Below are 20,907 nucleotides of genomic sequence, written 5' to 3'. Positions count from 1 at the left end.
ATTACAGAGCTGTAGTAATCAAAACAGTATCGTACTGGCACAAATATAGGCACATAGATCATTGGAACAGAATAGAAAGCTCAGAAATAAACCAACAATTATATGATCAATTAATTGTATCAAAGCAGGATAGAATATCGAGTGGGAAAAAGACCATCTCTTCAATATATGGTGTTGGGAAAATGGATCAGTTATATTCAAAAGAGCGAAACTGGATCACTTTTTTACCCTATGCACAGAAATAAACCTAAAATGGACTAAGACCTAAAGATAAGACCTGAAACTATAAAAAAAATCCTAGAAGAGAGCTCAGGCAGAAAGTCTAACATCTTCTGGAGCAACATATTTCTCGATATGTCTCCTGCAGGAAGGGGAACAAAAGCAAAAATAAAGTTTTGGGACTTCATCAAAACAAAAATCTTCTGCATAGTGAAGGAAACTGTCAACAAAACTAAAAGACAACCTATGGAATGGGAGAAGATATTTACAAATGACATATCTGGTAAAAGAGTATCTGAGATCATTCTTGATAGTAAATATTCCACTTAAGAGTAATTGTGGAAGGAAGACAGACAAATAAAATGTGATTATTCAACACAAAGCATGGAAAGACAAAACATGAAAAAGTATGATAAAGTGAAAGCACAAAGTAATTAAAATATATCTAAAGGAATAGAAATGTATATGTATGTATTTTGCCCATTTAGAAACTTTCAGATTGAGAAAGAACAAACCTTACCTATATGTTGCTTCAAAGAGAGATATCTAAAATACAACGACACAGGTGGCATGTAAAGGAAGGGAAATTATTTGTTGGACTAATATTGGCTAGAAAAAAATGAGTGTATCTATATTTATCATACTTACTAAGTAGAGAATCATTACATAAAAATAAAGGGAACAGTTGTGAGGAGATTGTAACAGTTCAGATCCTCTCTAATACCTAAAATCATAGCCTCAGTATATAAAGTAAAATTTGGTATAATTTCATGAAAGTAGATCAAATATTAAGTCATAGAAAAGGATTTAATATAGTGTTCTCTCTAATTGATAAAGCATAGAGAAATTAAGGGGTAGAACAAGAGATTAATCAAATGGACATATATAGTATTTTCTTAAATTTAGATAAATATGTAGTGTAAATTTATTACAATAAAAGGCATTGCTTTTGTGGATGAGGACATGGTGAGGCAAAGAGTCTTCTGTGTTTTACAATGGATAAATAGGATCATTTGACTCTAAAATATATTCACCTATAACAGATAAAGAAGAACACTGTCTTAAAAAGAAAATCAGTGTAATTTACCTCATTAACAAAAGAGAAAAATTCTATAATCAATCAAACAATAAATACAAGACACATATTAAATTAAACATTTACCCATGACAGACTTTTACTTTTTATTTTCAAAATTTTAAAATATTTATTTATTTGAGAGAGAGGGTGGGTGGGGGGAAAGTTCAGAGAGAGAGTGAGAAGGAGAAGCAGACACCGTGCTGAGCAGAGAGCCCTACCTGGGACTAGATCTCCGGATCCAGAGATCATGACCTGAATAGAAGGCAGATGCTTAACTGACTGAGCCACACAAGCACCCCCCAGGACAACCTCCTTAGCAAACTTTTTTAACCTGGTGAGTAGTAATTTGAAAAGTCATAGAAAAATATTATACTTAATAGTGACATGGCTGAAGCAGTATTTTCAAAGATAGGAATAAGATGAGGATTCCCACTGTCAGCAATTCTCTTTTGTATAGTACTGTTGATTCTAGTGGGCATGGTAAGACCACAAAGCATGAGGATGAAAGGAAAAAAAATATGTATTATTATTTGTTGACAATATAATATTGCTTAATTAGAAAAATAAACATGAATCAAACTATTTGAACTAATCAGGAAATTAAGCAAGGCTGCTGGATATAATATCCATGTACAAACCTCCTAGCATTTCTATATAAAAGGTATAATAAGAAAATGCAATAAAAATATTAAGAAAAGCACATTGTTTTAAGGACCTAGGCATAAATGTGCAGAAAGGTATCAAAGACATTTATGGGCAGGCTTTTAAAACTTTGTTAAAGAACATAGGAGGACTAAGGGTGGTGGAAGGGGAGGAGGGCAGGGGGTGGGAGTGAATGGGTGATGGGCACTGAGGGGGGCACTTGATGGGATGAGCACTGGGTGGTATTCTGTATGTTGGCAAATTGAACACCAATAAAAAATAAATTTATTATAAAAAAAAAGAACATAGGAGGAGACCTAAGTAAATGAACAGATGTGCCCTGTTATTGGATGGATGACCTGATGTTATAATGACAGCAACTGACCTTTATCTATAATTTCTATGCAACACTTGTAAAAATTATGTATATTTTTTTCATAGGATTTAAGCTGATTTTAAATTTTATTTGACACAGGGAAGAGCCATCACATTTTTGAACAAGAAAAAAGGAATATTTAACCTAACAAATTAAGACCTGTTATAAATCTATAGTAGTTAAAAACTGTATAGTATTGGCACAAAAATATTCAGTGGAATATAGTAGAAAACTCAAAAAGAATCATGCCCATAAGTGTATGTATGGTGGGGGAGACATTACAAGTCCTTGAGACCAACTACTCAGTAGAGGGCAGAGTCCACTGCCTATTCATATGGAATTCATTAAAATAGATCTCTACCTGGGGATCCCTGGGTGGCGCAGCGGTTTAGCGCCTGCCTTTGGCCCAGGGCGCGATCCTGGAGACCCGGGATCGAATCCCACGTCAGGCTCCCGGTGCATGGAGCCTGCTTCTCCCTCTGCCTATGTCTCTGCCTCTGTGTGACTCTCTCTGTGTGACTATCATAAATTAAAAAAAAAAAAAAAAGATCTCTACCTCACATCATGCACAAAAGTGAATTCCAGAAGGATTTAAGACCAAAAATATGTAAAGCAAATTTTAAAGAAATTAAGAGGAATACTTTTATGACTTTCAGGCAGGGACAGATTTCTTAGGATTAAAAATCAGAAGCTTTTATAAAAGCCAAATTTAACTACATTAAAATAAATGTTTTTTTGTCAAAAAGCTATAAGCAAATTAAAAAGAAGCCCAAGAAAAGTGTTTTTGTGTACAACTGACAAAAGTTTAATATCTGGAGCATAGAAAGAATTTCTACAAATAACTCATTAGAAAAACAGGAAAAATTAAGAACAGGAAATACACAAAATAGGAACCCCCAATAGCTAATACTTTTGTGAAAATGTGATTCCTTTAATTTGGGAAATACAAGATAAGAGACCATGAGATGTAGCTCCACCCTTTCACTTTTGCAAATAATTAGTTTTTCTGCACTGGTTATTGCTCAGGTTGTAGGGAAACACAAATTAATTCCTTGCAGGTAAGAGTGAAATTGCCATAGCTACCACAGTAGCAATTTGACAATACATGGAAAATCATACTTCCAGATACATATTCTAAAGGAGTGGTTCTTAAAGAATGGTCCCCAGACCAACAGCTTCAGCATCACCCAGGAACTTGTTAAAAATTTAGTATTTCAAGTGTTATTCCAGACCTACTGAATCCGAGTGGGTTACACAGCAGTCTGCATTTTAAGGAGCCCTCCAGGTGATTCTGATCATGTTAAGGAATGAGAACCATTGCCCTGCATAAATTCTTCATGTATGCTTATGAGGGGACGTTCAGAATTTTATGAAGTATTGCTTGTAATATAGAAAGAAAGTTGGGAAAACTTACATATTTTACTTTATTCACTTAATATTATTGAGGAATTTAATGAACTAGTTCTTAACATTTTGACATGGATAATTCTCAAATGCAATGAGAGTGAAATATACATGTGAGGAACATACATGTGGCACGGTGGTTCTCAACTAAGGTGATTTTGCTGACTGGGAGACACCCGGTAGTGTCTGGAGGCAGTTTTGGTTGCCAAAAGATGTGGTGTGCTGCTAGCATTTACTGGGTAGAGGCCAGGGATGCAGTTACCTTCTGCCATGAGTAGGATGACCCTCAACAAAATAAAAAATTATTTGGCCTGTGGTAGGCTCAGTGATGGTTCCCAAAGATGTTCTACATCCTAATTCCCAGAACCTGTGAATATTACATTCTGTGGCAAAAGGAATTTAGCAGATGTGATTAAGTTAAGGGTGTTAAAATAGAGATTACCCTGGATTATCTTGTTGAACTCTAAGTATAATTGCAATGGTTTTTACGAAGGGGAAGTGAGAAGGTCAAACATGGAGGAAGGCAATATGTCAATGGAAGCAGGGGGAGAAAAAGCTATATGACATAATGCCACACATCAAGGAATGAAGATATCTTTAGAATTTCTAAGAGGTAAGGAAATGAATTCTCTCCTAGAGCTTCCAGAAGGAACCTCCTGACATCTTGATTTTAGCCTTGTATGACTCATTTCAAACCTCTCAGCTTTTGGAACTAGAAGAGAATAGATTTGTGCTGTTTTAAGCCATTGAATTTTGGGTAATTTGTTAAAAGAGCAGTAGGAAACTAATATACAACCCCAAATGTCAAAATAGCCAAGATGGAGAAGTTTTGGTACAGAGTGATTTCTATAAGTTAAAATTTATAAGCCATACTACATATTTTTAGTGAATTCCTATATATGTACTGAATGTTGAAAATAATGCATGGGAATGGTAAATATCAACTTCCAGGTTGTAGTAGCCTTTCAAGGGGGTAAAAGGAGAGGAAGGTGGACAGGATATGACTGAGATTTAGCTGTGTTTCTAAAGAAAGAAGAAAGAAATCTGTAGCATATGGAGCAAGATGTTAAAATATGCAAACTCTTGTTGGTGGGTGTGTTTCCGGTTTTAAAAAACAATTTCTATAAAATTTAAAATTAGAAATAATTTGTAACAATGTTGAATTGCTATCATCTTAGCTTTTCCTAGCCTGCTAGTAGCTAAGATAGATGATAAAACTTGTCTAGACTGCACCATAGAGAAAGATCACAGGATGTCAGTAGGTGCTGAATTCTATGTTCTGTTACCTTTGTGGTCTGTTCAGAATTGTTCATGTTGTCCACAGAGCTTGTCCTGTGATACATAATAAAAGAAATAGCCTTTCTGGGGAGTCTTTCTTGAGTGACAGGGAGGGAATCTTTCTCTTCTCAGTGCTAGTCTTTCTTCCTAAATCTCTTTTCTACTTCGGGACCAGAGATACAATCCGGTCTTCCGCTAACAGTCTACAATGGGCAGAATCTCTGAAAGAGGCCTCCCTGTGTGTCCCAGGAACCTGTGTTCATACTTGAGTATCTGTGAAGTCCTCTGGGGAGGGCCAGGGCCAGGAGAAGGCCTTGGGCTTTATGGATTGTATTAGTCTTATTTTCCAAAGTGGGGGAGATCTACTTTGACTTGAAGATGCTCTATCCCCATGGTGTTATGATTTATAGTAAGAAATACATGTTTGGTCTTTGTTCCCATTTCTGGCATAGAGCTCTGAAAACCCTTGGAATTTCTCAAATCGTGAGAGTGATAAAGGTTCTTTTGTTATGTTCTGGAGGTGACTCTTGGATAGCAACTAAGAATGGGGCTGATCACCAGAGGAATCAACCATGAGAAGGTTGGCACTTCTCAGTTCCACCCTCCTCACCTCTGGGGAGGGAAGAGGGACTAGAGATTGAGTTAAATCAGCAATGCGAATGGTTTAATCTTGCTTGTATAATGGAGTCTCTATAGAAACCCAAAATGAGAGTGTTTGGAGAACTTGCTGGTAGGTGAACACATAGGTGTTTGGAGATAGTGGCAAAGTCTGGAGGGGGATGGAAACTCCACACTCTTTCCCCATACCTTGCCCTATTTATCTCTTCATTTGGCTGTTGATTCCTAACGTTCATAAACCCTTTTAATAAACTAGTGTCCTGAGTTCTTTTAGGCACTCTAGTAGATTGATTGAACCCAAGGAGGGAGTTGCGGGGGCCTCTGATTTAGAGCCTGATGGTGAGGAGCACAGGTAACAATCTGGACTTGCTATTGGCATCTGAAGTTGAGGGCAGTCTTATGGGACTGAGCCCTTAACTTGTGGAGTCAGATACTGTCTGTGAGTAGATAGTGTCAGAATTGAATTGAATTATAGGACCCAGCTGGTGTTCACAAATTGCTTGGTGGTATGAGAAGAAACCCACATGTTGGAATTGCATTCAGAATTATGAATCCCTAAGGACAGACAGGTTTTATAATTGACTTCTAGGAGTCTCTTGTCTCACATTTTTTAATAATTATCTGTGAAGGCAAGGAAAATTATATGCCATTTCAACCCCTATAAGGGCTAATTCCCAGTTATTTAAATTCCTAGCAGCTGTTCTGAAGTTTTAGTGGCTGTGTCTTCCAAACCTATGGACACAAACTCATTCCAATTGCATTGCAATCTGTATAAGTAAAAGTGAACCGTCATGGTTTCACAGCGACCTTTGATATTTTGGGAGTTTGTTCTTAATCGAAATACCTCAAAAGAATTTTTACTTTTGTAAACCCTTTCACTGTTGTAAAGAATTATTAATTATTGAAAAATCACAGATTTGGATTACCAGTTAATAACTTTCCCCATTTCTTTTCACATGATGACTTGTATTTTTATTATTCCTTTCCTCTGAAGCATATTAGAGAGTTTTGTTTTGTTTTTTTTCCTCTGGACACATTTTCATGTATTTATATACTAGCAGATGAAGCATGGTCTGATTTTCAACCAGCTGGTTTTTCAAAGTATTTTTCCAGACAAAATCCTAACTTCAACATGGTGCAAATTATTAGAACCCCATGGGGATATTTAGTGCTTCTTTGAGATTTTGGAGAGATCCCAAGAAGAAATCTGTAGCTTTAAGTTCCAGAATTCCTGTGGTTGAATCCTTCAGGAGTAATAAAGGAAAAGAAGGTAACTTAATCAGCAAGCTGTGCTTCACTCCATACAAATGATTCCCATTTCTATTCTGTCTCATCTTAGAAAATAAATACTTTCCTCTAGAAACTGAGAATGAATCAGAATGACTTACAGATTCCTGCAGAAGCCCACTACAGATAAATTCATTCAAATGTCGCTCCAGGTTTAAGTTTGCTGGAAACTATTAACAGAATTATTGGAAAGGATTTTACTAATAGTACTTCCAGTTGAAGTGTTGAGAGAAAGTTGAATTACACCGGAAAGGGTCCTTACAGCACACGAATAACAAAGTAGACTTATTTTTACCTTGAGCCAAAGGACATCAGAGAGATAGTTACATGCACATAAACAAATCGAAAGTCCTAATCCTGGCCCATGAGATGCTCAGTGGTATGTCCTAGGTCCCTGCATGCCTGTTTGGTGAAGGTGAACCTGAGCTTACTTCCCTTCAGAGTGTGGCAGGGCAGAAGGCCGCAGTATTAGGCCATAGCTCCTAATCAAGGGATTTTACTTAACTTGGATGATCTCTTCTCTGACATTATTTTCTTGCATAGATAATTGGGCTCAGTGATTTCTAAATTTCCTTCCGTTCTATTCCCTGATTGATTGTATTTTCTCAGTTATGAGCCCAAAGATGACTTCTGAGCTAAATCCTTAATGGAAAGAGCACTTAATAGGCTCCTAAACTTTACAGACCAGCCCCTCAGGATAACTAAAGGTGGCAATATAGCTATTCACCTTTTGGACTTTCTCATCATGTTCCCAGGGTTTTAGTTCCAGGTTCATCATTCACTAGGTGTGTGACATATGGCAGGGGGGTCTCTTGGTTTTGGTGAGCTCGGTTTCTTCGTCTCTAATGGGGATAATAGCTCAGGCTTTGTAGGTGCCATAAGGAATAAATAAGATAATCTTAGAAAATCCTTAGCTGTATGCATTTTCCACAGAGATTCTGTACCATGTGTGTAATATTCAGGGCTTGATGAAACAAACAGAACTTTAGAAATGGTAAGAATATGGGATTTATCAAAGAGGATTGACATAGAATTTCTGAATGGCTACTGCTTCTGTATGCAATGTTGGCCAGTGTTGAAGTCATCAGGGAAAAAATTATTAACACCATTACATACTTCCTCTCAGCTCGTGGGAAAGCTCTAGTACAACTAGTCAGTGTAGTGGATTCTTTGAAAAATCTCAACTAGGATTCCCATAAATAAAGCCTCTTAGAGATTGCCTACATATTATAGTAAATTGTAGGATAAGTTTTCAAAAAAAGAGCAGATTTTAAATTATTATTGGTCACATAATCATTTATTGATCATTACATGGCTATTATTTGTATAGGTTGGTCAATTAATGTTGCCTCAGACATGGAAAAGAAAATGAGTTTGCGTTTTATTTCTTTTTCTTAAAGATTTATTTACTTATTTTTAGAGAAAGGGGGAGTGAGTGGGCACAAATGAGAGGAGGGGCAGAGGGAGAGAGAGAGAATTTCAAGCAGACTCCCCATGGATCATGGAGCCCAACCTGGGGCTTGATCTCATGACTCTGAGATCATGACCCAAGCTGAAACCAAGAATCAGCACCCAACCAACTGAGCCACCCAGGTACCTGCATCTTATTTCTTAAGATGGTTATTTAAATCAGGACATTGAACCAAAGAATAATTTGGCTTGTCAAAAAAGATCAGTGGATTTGTATTTGCACTGCACATTTTGGTGAATTGAAAGGATGAGTGAAAAATGTGTGGCCTTGTACTCACAAGTATGTGAGTGTTTCTTGAGAAATTGCCTTGTCTCTTGATGGAAACTAGATCTGAAAAATGCAAGTAGGTCTGAAAACTGCCAAGCCATTGGTTTAAAATCATGCCCCAAACTTGGTGGTTACTAAAGAATTTTAGCTTAGTGATTGTCCTTTCAGATAAGAAGTTGAGCATGTAATGTATGCCAAAGGGACATTTCAAAATCTATATGTAACATATAGATTCATAAACTAAGAAGATGCTTTAGAAACTGCAAATCAGGACCTCTGGTTCAAGACCATGTGGATTTCTAGAAATTCTTTTATACTTCCTACTTTAGAAATCAAAAGGAAAAGAACATATGTGAAATCTAAGGGAGTATCAGAATAAATATTTATAGTCTGGAAATATGCACTTTTCTTTGTCACTCAAATAACATGAATTCCAACTACTGTACAAAGCAAATACCCAAAAACTTTATGTTGGTCAATGTTGTGGGCTTGGCCTATCAGGTGCAGCTTTTGTGTTTTTAGAAATGAGCAAATTCAACATGGATAGAAAGTGAAATCCAGAGTTGAAAAATGTTCATTCTGTAGTGAGACTATGACACTTGGCCTAAGAAATGCCAGTGAAATAGAAAAGGATAAATGAGAGGAAAGGATAAATGAGAGGAATAAAGGACTATGCTAATGAGTCATAAAAATCATCCAGGAGAAGCCAAATGGGTGATACTTGTTAAAATTATGCAAGGGCCCTTTATCGTGTGGAGTTTATTGTTGGACTAATAATAATGTTAATTTAGCAGATAAGTCGATTTGTACAATGTAGCTGTGTGGCATGGTGGCAGAGCAAATGGACTTAACAGTGAGACTGGACCTTGTTTCAGATTCCAGTTCTGCCGCCACTGCCTATCCATTCCTGAGGAAGTAGATTAGCTAGCCTCTCTGTGAATTAGGCTACTGATTTGGAAGTGGCAAATGGAGGGGTTGGATTGATGAAATCAAATGATCATTTGAGCCTCTCAGTACAGTGCTTAGCACATATTAAATGTTCAATAAATGATAATGGTGAATTTAATTACTTTTAGTCAAGTATTACCTGAAAAATGTGTGTGTGTGTGTGTGTGTGTATGTGTCTTAAATAACATAAAGCTAGACTCCCTAAAATGTCTTGCTTTCTAGAATATTTACACTTGCCTGGCTACTAAGTTCTTGATACAGCTTGTCTGTCATGATTTTAATCCCATACTCAGGACTCAATCTCCATTATTAGATTCTCTGTACATTTGGCATTCTCCTGTTTTAAAGGACCTTGTATCCCTTCCAGATAGAGGTGGGGGCGGAAATGGAAGGTTGTGGGATGGTTCTGAAACACTTGCCTCCTGTATAAGAAGAATTGGGCATCCACTGCAAGTGTCTTGGCTCAGAACATTGAGGATGACTTGGAGGGTAGTAGGAGGATGTGAGATACATGAACTGACAAGAAATAAAACTCCACTGCTTTGATTCCAGTCTCATTGTCCCAAGTGAATCCTATGTGTTGTGAGCCAAGAGGGTTTCTTACTATGAAACTTCTCCTCTCATAAATTGACTCACAGGGGAGTTTTGCAAAAGCAGAGCCAGAAGTGTGATCAACAGTGATCAACAAGGGTCATAATAATTACTACAGTTGTTAGTCCTCTGGAAGTTTTCTTCTTCTCCTCCTCCTCCTTCTCCTTCTTCATCTTCTTTTGCATGTCTAACCATTAGGCTCCTATTCCCTTAGTTTAATGTTAACACATTACCTATGAATTAAAATGCAGCAATTATTCATGACTGTTCAGTGCATTTCTTTTTTTCTTTGAAGCCCTGTCTATGCCTGATATTACAACTTTTGATAGCTAGGCAGTTAAATGAGAAAGACAATCTTCTGTATCAAGATTTAGTCTAAGACAACTTACATTCCTAATGGCGTAAGCATTTTTGTCTGGTACTAGTAGAATGGATACATATGAGGGCTGTTAATTTAGCTCTAATGTGAGCTGCATGGGAAAAGCTATAGGGGTTCTATTTAGTTTGTAGTAAACAACTTCGGAATCAATGTGTTTTTCTTTACTGAAGACTTGCTTAGTGCATCAGAAAAAAATTCTATTAGTTTGCCTCATTTAGAAGTCACCACGCATCCTGACGCTTGAGCCAGTGGCCCCCATTAAGGCTGGTGTGACTGTTTGTAGCAAAATGAACCAGGCCATCTGAATTCAACCCCAGTGTCATTATTCAAGTAAGCCAGACAGAACCATGATTTAGGATTTTCCCAACATTTTATGGCAATTTGTTTCATTTGCCACAGGCCCATAATGATGCAAATTGCCATAAAGTGGGATAATCAGGCAGTAGAAGTGTCATAAAACTGCAGGAGAAAAAAAATTTCCATCTTGGAACTTTGCATGCCAATGAATGTGGGGAGGAGTAAATGCGGACCTGGCTTTGCTGGTGTTATCTGGTTGCCAAGCTCTGTGCCAAGTCGAAATGATTCCATTTTGTCAATTTGTACTCATTCTGAAGCCAAAGAATGGAAGCGAAAGAGGACCTGAAAATACAAGGAAGCAGCCGGCCAAAGGCTTTCCTCAGGTGCCTGGGCTTTGATCCGGCAAGGAGTGATCCAGGGGAGAGGAGGCCAAATGTGTGCCATTAGATAGATGGAGGCTAAATTAAAGGGCTGTCAGGGATTGGAGTGCTTTGACCTTCTGAAATGTTATGGTTCTTCTCCTGCTATATTTTTGGGATCTCTGCCCTGCCTTGAACAGCCCTGCCTCTTTTCTGCCATGAACAGCCTGTGCCACGGTGGGAACCAACAGTCTGGAAATGGCATTGTTAGGCCAATGCTCTTAGGGTCATGCTGAGAACTGGGACATGGTTGAAATGAATGAGTCCATTCTCACATATTCATTGCTTGCCCTTAGAAGTGAAAATGGTTTAGGTGTTCTTTTGTGTTTTTTTTCCAGTTTTTTTAATTAATGCCTGAGAAACAGACTCCCTTTGTCTCTCTGCCTTTTTATTTTCATTTTTTTTCTACTCCTGGCCACATTCCTACCCCCAAGATCATTTACTTGTTTTAGGTGTCAGGAGTCATGCCTTGAAGAATCATGCAGCCAGAAATTTCTAGGTCTCACTCCATAGCTGATAATGAGGTGGTTTCGTCTTTACCCTTTATTTGTATGTTGTCCGTTTTGCAGTATTACATTAATGGCACTGGTTTGAAAGTCCCCCAAGGACACATTCCATAGCTTCATTCCTGCTAACTGAACTAGTTTTGACAGATATCTTAATAACTTTCCAGCTTGTTGCCAAGCTGCTAGGGGTAAGAGCTACAATCATTCTTCCCTTTTAAAAAATGAAATATATCCCAGGAAGAGCTTCTCTAGAAGTCTTCTGATTTTATTTTATAAACTGAATTTCTTGTGGATTCCCCAATGAACAAATCTGTTTCCCAAGTTTGACGCTGTTACATCCTCAAAGTCACACAATGAGGAGGAGGATGAAGAAGTGGTCTCTTTCTGGCTCACACAATGGCAATATTCTATCTATGGTTTTTATATAATCATTTCCACGTTCTTATATTTCCTATTTAATTTAGTTTGTGTTCTGTGATGTTCTTTTTAAATTTAACATATTTAGAATACGAAAGATACGTTTTTAAACACTGCAGTTGCCTAGTCTGTTAATCATAGCTGATGTTGATCACAAACATTTATTGAGAATGCACAATATACCTCACACTGCAGTATTTTTTCACCTTCATTATCTCAGTTTCAAAAATAAACCTATGAAGTGTTTTCTTTTCCAAATATTTTTCCATTTTAAGCAACAAAATGTGAACAGGATGTATAAACCATTGAGTAGATTGATTCTCTCTCTCTCTTTTTTTTTAAGATTTTATTTATTTATTCATGAGAGACACAGAGAGAGAGAGAGAGAGAGAGGCAGAGACACAGGCAGAGGGAGAAGCAGGCTCTATGCAGGGAGCCCGACGTGGGACTTGATTCCGGGTCTCCAGGATCACACCCTGGGCTGCAGGCGGCGCTAAACCGCTGCACCACTGGGGCTGCCCAGATTGATTCTCTTTCAACTTTCATATTGATCCAGGGCAAACTATTGAGTTCTACTTTCTAAAGATATCTTGCAGGATACATGGTCACACTTGATAATTGTGCATTTAAGTACAAGTGGGAAATTGAAATTTAGAAATTGAGAAAGGCCTGAACAGATGAAAATTATATATTTGAATACCTGAAAAAATTAATTCCTTGGAAATGTGTATAGTATTGCTGAAATGACTTGAGCTTAAAGGGTGATAGCACGTGGATGCAGGGTTTCTCTTGAATAATCTGGTCTGTGGTCTCCCCTAAAGTTCAAGTACAAAGAATTAACATGTACTTTTGGTGCCTCTTCATACTTTCTTCAAAGTTGTCTTCTTCTGTGATGTTCTTTTCCTCTCAAAGTTCCCACTATTATCTGAGTCCCTACTGGTTTTTATTTCTCCAGCAGGACCTCCCTCATACTGTTCTGTTCATAAACACATCCTTTCAAAATATTGTCCTTTTCCCCCTCCAGTTTAAAGCAACAAAATGGGAAGAGGAGGTATGAGTGGATTGATAAACTCTGTTATGTTCTATTTTCTACGAATGGTGTCAACCAACTTGGGCTTATCTTCCACTCTTATTTTCAGTTTAACAGATACAGAAGAAAGAGAACCATGGCAAGGGATATTTTCTTGGGGACCTTAGTCAGGAATAGCAAAGCACAGCAGTTCATGTATTGGTACATGTTTATCATTGTAACCTCTGCCAAGTTTTATGGGATAAATACCCCCATTTTCAGACTATCCACATGACGTCACTGAATGTAGAGTTGGCAAGAGATACTAACAAACTTCCTAGAACTGGCAGGTGCCAATTCTAGCATACCCTTTTGCACCAGCTAGGGAAGCAAGAACTCCAGTTGATATGGACTGGGGGCAAAGTTGACAATGGCTGACAAGATACTTTGGATAAATGAAGGGCCTATGCTATTTGTTCTGGAAGAATGTAATTTTATTCAAATCATAAAGGCATTAACAATGATGTAGTTAGTGAAAATGTTCAAAACCCATAAGAACAACAGACCTAAGTGGTTGAATTTCTATAAAAGGTTTTGGGAGGATAAAATTAATTTTATAAATGTTACAGATTCTTGAGCAGGTGATATTTATGTTTTTGATTTAACAAAAGGTTATATTTTCATGGAAAAAATAAAGCATTAAGAAAATACCAAGTCTGTAATATAGCCCCAGCTTGTGGTGGATATTGTTATGTTAATAAATGAAATAAAAAGCTGCACTCCAGCCCAATGCCAACTTTCCCTCCATTTCTATCAAATAGAGTATACTTTATACCTAAAAGGGCTGAACAAATGTTTGTGAGAGGGCACTGGTGTCTAAATTAGGTGCAACCTATCCTTTGTCCAGGTATATATTAAGGCCAAAGTAGATACATGCACATAATTTATGTGACTGCAGAAAATATTAATGATAAAAGAGTTAAAAAGATGGAGATCTGGAATGATGAAATGAATCTAACAAGAGCAAACTTAATAGGTGAAAATGCTAAGCCATGAACTTTGGGTCAGTGCTCTAACATCCCAGATATGAGTGATTTCAGGTAATTGTAAACTAAATATAAATCCTCAGGCTTTGGTATTATATGGATGCTCCAAATAAGATATAACACAAGGGCGCATTATTTGGAGTGCATTGTACAATCTGGAGGAAGGGAGATAATTATTTTACTGTACTTTTATTCATTTATTTAATTCACCACACTCATTCACTCATTCTCATTTATTGACTCAATTAATATTGATTTGAGTTTCTACAAAGCCAGATAAGTTATGAATGCAGAGTCATAAGATAGGCACCACACATGCCCACAATGAGCTTATATTCAGTCAGTTATTGTTCAGACCAGGTATAAAGTACAGTGGTTGGTCTTGGATATGACTATAAGGTAGTTGATAGGAAAGTAAAATCTGCCCACAGACTAGTAATAAGTAGTAAGATTGATTTGGAGTAAATTGTCAGTTACCTTTGAAATAACTGGAAGGGGTTGAAGTAATCAGAGAAAAGAAGGGTTTAAGAGCATATCCTAGCTTTCTGCAAATATCAGAACAATCACAGAAGAGCTCATATGGTACATATAAGAAGGGAAAAAGAAGTGAGTAGTTAAATCTGTTTGAGTTGGGAGAGGAAGAGGGAATTTTGGAAGGTTTAGACAAGAATGTAATTCTTAATCTGAGTCTTGAAGGATGAATGGGGCTTCATCAGAAAAAAAAAGATTTTTTTTTTCAGAGCTACACAGTGGGAGGATCTTTGGTAACAGCATGCGTTTTTGGATGTTTGTAGTACAGAGAATAGGAGTCGGAGGGGAGATTTGAAAGGGTGTGGCCAAAGATGAAGGTGGAGAGAAAGTCTTGGATCAGATCATGGAAGTCTTTTATGCCAGGGAGTTAAAATTCTATTTGAAGTCACTAGGGGAGGGGATAGCATCAAAGTATTACAGGCAGGGGAGTGACAGATTTATGTTTCAGAAAGATCGTACTGGTGGCAGTGTGGAGGAAAGATTTGGGGAAGAGTAATTTCCTGACTGGAAGGGAAGGAGGAGTTTCTGACATGGACCTACACTATATTTTTAGCTTTAGTTTAATCTCAGAGAGTCTGAAATGCATTGTTTTTGTAGCTGTGATTCTTTTACACTGTGGTAGTTTAAGGGTCAAAAAAAAAAGTATCTTTTCATTCAGGCTACTTGTGTACTCAGAGTGCAGAGTATATAGTTTTCTCCTGGTGTGTCTGGTGCATCTCAGTATTTTATTCCTTCCTTACTTCTTACTATCTTTGTTCCTTGCTTCCTCAAAGATGTATTGAATACCTAATAGGTGACAGCCATATTCTTGGTCATGGAGACATAGTAGACACACAGATAAGTTTTTTGTGGATTGAAGAAAGGAGTGATAGAGACAGAAAATACAAGAAAACACATGAAAGGTAAATTCAGATGCATTTAAGTGCTGTGAAATTACTACAACAGAGTAACGTGATTGGTAGTGATATGGGTAGGAGTAGTTTTGTCAAGTGAGATAGTCAGAGAAGGCCTCTCTGAGGAAGTGATACTCAAATTGAGACCTGAATGAGAAAAAGGCAGTCATCTTTAGATCAAAAGGAAGCTCTCTGAAGCAGAATAACCCACAGGATCAAAGGGTATCAGAATTATTTTGTTATGTTCAAGAAACCTTTCATGTTGGTGTGGAATGAATATGGCCAATGAGGGAGAGGTTAGCACTAGACAAGATCAGAAAGGGAGGAAAATGACAAGCAAAATACATTCCTAGATTCATCAGGCCTTGGTAGGGAGTTGGGCTGCTTCTAGTGGGGGGTGGATTGGAGTGGGACAGGAAAAATAACAGGGAAACCAAATGAAGATTATTGTAGATGTCCAGGTGAAAAGAAAATGTGACCTCTACTATGGTGGTGGCAGTTGTTGGTGGTAATGAGTTGGTGGATTCTGGGGATCAAGCGAAGAGAATTTGCTGTTGCATTGGATATAGGGGTGAGATACAAGAACAATCAAGAATGAGATCTTGATTTTGTGTTTTACAAAATGCCCTATTTTAGAGGGAAAATAATAGTGGAAAGTGATAGAGAAAAATAATAGGATGGGAAAACCAAGAGTTGTCTTTTATCTGTGTTAGCTTTAAAATCCTAGTCAGGCTTTGACACGAAGATGCTAAGAAGGTGCTTAGATACAGGAGTCTAAAGCTTTGTGAGGTGACGCCAAAGCTGGAGATATGAATTCAAGGGCTATCGGTACTCCATTCATGATGGTATAATTAGCTTATCACAAGGTGTTCACTTGGTTAAGTGATGATGGTCTTTGCCACCTCATTACACCAGAATGTTTAATATTTGGTAGATACCTAATAACTATTTTACTCTACTAGAATGCCCCAGAATATTAAAGATAAGTGCATTCATTTCCAGGTATTTTGGCTTCTTCCTGCCAAAAAAGTATCTTTGCCTTCATGGTTAAAGTCTGGGAGGGCATATAGAGAAGAATGTTCTCCATTTTGTGTTTGTTGAACATCTCTTCTTGGGCACATGGAAAGAAGTTGAGAAAAATGTTTCTTTCCCACTGCCTCCCTTCTGTATTTAGAACTCATTGGCTGCTTCTTCTTTTTTTTTAATTTTTATTTATTTATTTTTTTCCTCATTGGCTTCTTTTTTTTTTTTTTTAAATTTTTATTTATTTATGATAGTCACAGAGAGAGAGAGAGAGAGAGAGAGGCAGAGGGAGAAGCAGGCTCAATGCACCAGGAGCCCGACGTGGGATTCGATCCCGGGTCTCCAGGATCGCGCCCTGGGCCAAAGGCAGGCGCTAAACCGCTGCGCCACCCAGGGATCCCCCCTCCTCATTGGCTTCTAAAGAGAATTCAAGTATTGGGTCTGCAGACCTATTGGAAGATTTTAAAGATATTTCAAACTGAATTTTTAAGCCCTATAAAATTGCTCTTTATAACAAATACTGTGTATTCACACCTAAATTCACATCACAATGGGAGTTAGTATCACAGAACTGCATCACAGGGCTTGGATCCTGATATTAGTGTTCTTTTCCTTCTGTTTCACCATAGAATTTTTTATTTCTGCCTCAATCAAGTGCTATCAACAATTTAAAATACTGCTTAGCATTTGTTCAGTAATCTGAATGTTAGCTTTCATTCTTAAAAATAAGACCACAAATAGTTTAAAGAGAGATGAATATTTTTCTTTGAATAGCAATTCAAGTCCTCTATTAATTCCTAGAAAAATTCTGGGTGCCAACTTGTACTGATTTTTCTCATTGTTGGCACTCTCCGTAAAGACAGACTAATGATAGTCTCCTTGGTTTCCTTTCTCCTTTATTTTCAAATCTTTATTCCCTTTCACAGATGCTTTTGAAATCCAAGTGATTGAAGAGTTTGACAAGATTTGGAAGGGATAAGAGTCTGGTTGTGATGATGATATAGCTGGTCCCAGGGGAAGGTGAAGACTCTACTTCTAGTTGTCTTACACTTATTTCTCGTATGGGGCCTTTCTCATGGCTCTGCAAACTTCCAGCTCAGGTTTGCATTCAAGATAGCATGATAGAGACTCTCACTGATTGGGCTGAGAAATATTCTTTGAAAATGCGTTCTGTTCATTTCCCAGGAAAGATTTGAAGGCATCCTTTCAAATTACCTAATTGTGAATGTTAGGATGAAAATTAGTGATCCTGTAAAGTTTTATGATAACAATCTAGGATTTACTTCAAATTAATGTCATAGATACATTAGACAAAAATGTTTAGTTCGTTTGTTTATACCTTAATTACATCACATCTATTTCATGATGTGTAATACACAGTTTTTATATTATGTATAATGCATTTTAATTTATTCACTGTGTTGCAATTGAGCTATCTCTATGGATTTCATAATTTATGTTTTAAAAAAACCTTTGTAAAAAGATAATTTTTTTGTTCCTACCGATCTTTAAAACAGATTTATAGCTTTCAAATAATAGCCTCAGAATTTAAAATTTTAATATCATTTTAACGTATTCTTTAAACACTGCTTCAACATTAAATCTTTCTTTTCACTCTTGTATTATCCCATTTTTCATTATACCTTACCAGCATGAGCATCCAGTCTCTCCTTATTCTCTCTTTAGAGGATTATACATTAAAGTTAGGAGAGCTTAAAAGTTCATTTCATAAATGGGACAATTGAGGCTGAAGAGATCTCCCTTTATCCAGTTAGTTATATTATATTGCTCTCATCCTCAGAGTGTGACATTTTCAACATCATCTGCCTCAGAAGTAACAGACAAAATCCAAACAAACCGGTTGAGTTTGCAAACATATCTTCAACCCCCAAATTCCCATGAAAGGAGCATTCACCCAAAATGAGTGAGAAATTACCTAAAGGGACATGACTCAGTGGAGGGAAGGCTGAAAATGTGACCAACTGAATTTTGGGATATAAGCTGTGGCGTTCATGGCTAATCCATCTGCCTTTTCTGGTGTCAATCAAAATCCCTGCTGTTCATTTCTAGTAGTGTGGCCCTCGCAACAAGGGCATGGCCAGAAAATTTGTTTCCAGAATACATCTGAGGCAATGGAAAGAAAAGGTGGTTTCAATAATACGGCTCAGAGAGTATGACAGATTTTATGACTTCTGAGCATTGGGGGAGATTTTTTTCTCATTATTCTCAGAGTGCAGTACTCCTCAAATTAAAAAGCCAAGAACAATCGCTTCTTGGCCTTTTGGCTAAAATCAAGTGTAAAAAGCCAAGAACAACTTGGAAAGAAACTCACAGTAGTGTAAGAGAGAGTGGGTGGAAGACATGTGTCTCCCCCACCCCTCCACCTCCACCCAGAACAGTAGAGATGTCTCAGTAGCCATGTTTTGTAGAGTGCACATCTACATTTCTAGCATGTGTGCACAGGTCTCTGCAGCGGAACCATGTGATGAGAGAGCAGAAGGCAAGAGGAGGACAGAGCAGAAGCTGACATCCCAAACCCCCCTACCCCCAGGGGGGATATGTGTGAATACCTCAGGCACTCCTGACTGCCCTAAAGCTAAGGGAAGGAAAAAACACAAGGTTAATTTATAGAGATTACACTCCTCCAAGACAGGAGTCTCCCTCAGTTTACAAAAGTTTTAGTGATTTATAAGAAAAAAAAAAAAGCATTCTTATCAATAACCTAGCTTCCAGAAGGAAATGTAGATAAAATTACATGTCCTCATACCCTGCAGCCCATTGACAAATACTTGAGGCAGGCAGAGTATATTGTTCCTCCAGGAAGCTCCCAACTGTCTTAATGTTAGTGCTTTACTAGAGGGAAAAACAACTTTAATTTGACAATGGTAAGGCCTCCATTGTCTTGTAGGTCCTCTTTAGCATATAAAATTCTTCTGAAAACCTCTTTTCCTTACCTTCTCTAACTCTCAAGTGTATAATTAATTGCTCCTCATACCTGAGTGCAGCTTTTTCTGCCCATGGATCCTGTCCCCGTGCTTTAAAGAAACCACCATTTTGCCCCAAAGAGGTCTCAAGAATTCTTTCTTGGCTGTCACTTCTGGACCTCACCCCACCAGACCTCACCTATATTCTAGAACTACATTACCTGAATGGCTGCAGTAATAGAAATGTAGTGGTTGGAGCCTGTGTCTTAAAGTCTTTGAGAAAACGCAGAATACCAGATGGAGCTTTTGTTGCTACTGCTCTTCAGATCTTTGAGTAGGAAAATGACATTACAACTGAGATTGCATAGAGAAGGACCGGTGGATGGATGTATCTCATCTGCCAATTACAGTTATGGTTTTAGTGCTTGGAAGGAGCATATCTTGTAAATAGCCCCTCATTATTATTAAGGTCTTGTCAAGACGCGTTTCTTTTTGATGGTGATATGTGCCACATTGGCTCTAGGTATGAAGCAGATGATATTTGTTATTGAAGACCCAGCCATCTTTTAAGAAACCTTTTTCCTTCTGCCTCACGTTTGCTTTACAAACCTGTTCTCAACAAAGGGATCATACCTCATAGCAGCTTAAAGTATAAAAATCAGACAACAGCTAAAACTCTTAACCTTCTTAAGATATTTGCATTTTATCAGAAATTGGAATCTTGAACCAAAGAAATGAATGCCAGAGATGCAATTTTCAAGCAGTTAATGAGCTATTAAGGACTTTTTTTTTTTTTGAGTAGCAAGAAGACTTTATTTTTCCCTTAAAAGTATGCCACATTAAAAAACTACAACTGAACAAATGAAATAATCCATGAGCATTTGATACATAAATTGATATTCAAGCAGTTAATGAGCTATTAAGAATTTTTTTTGAATAGCAAGAGGACTTTATTGTTCCCTTAAAATTATGCCACATTTAAAAAATAAAACCAAACAAATGAAATAATCCTTAATGAGTAAATTGATATTCATTTTTTATTTTAATTTCAAACCTTTCAACAGTATTTCCACTTCCAGAAATTGTCTTTGTGAGCTATGTTTTTTTTTTTTTTTAAGATTTATTTATTTTTATTTATGATAGAGAGAGAGAGAGAGAAAGAGGCAGAGACACAGGAGGAGGGAGAAGCAGGCTCCATGCCAGGAGCCCGATGTGGTACTCGATCCCGGGACTCCAGGATCGCACCCTGGGCCAAAGGCAGGCGCCAAACCGCTGAGCCACCCA

The sequence above is a fragment of the Canis lupus genome, chromosome 1, assembly GCF_011100685.1.
Source record: "Canis lupus familiaris isolate Mischka breed German Shepherd chromosome 1, alternate assembly UU_Cfam_GSD_1.0, whole genome shotgun sequence".
Taxonomy (NCBI): Eukaryota; Metazoa; Chordata; class Mammalia; order Carnivora; family Canidae; genus Canis; species Canis lupus.
Note: the sequence above shows the minus strand (reverse complement) of the source record.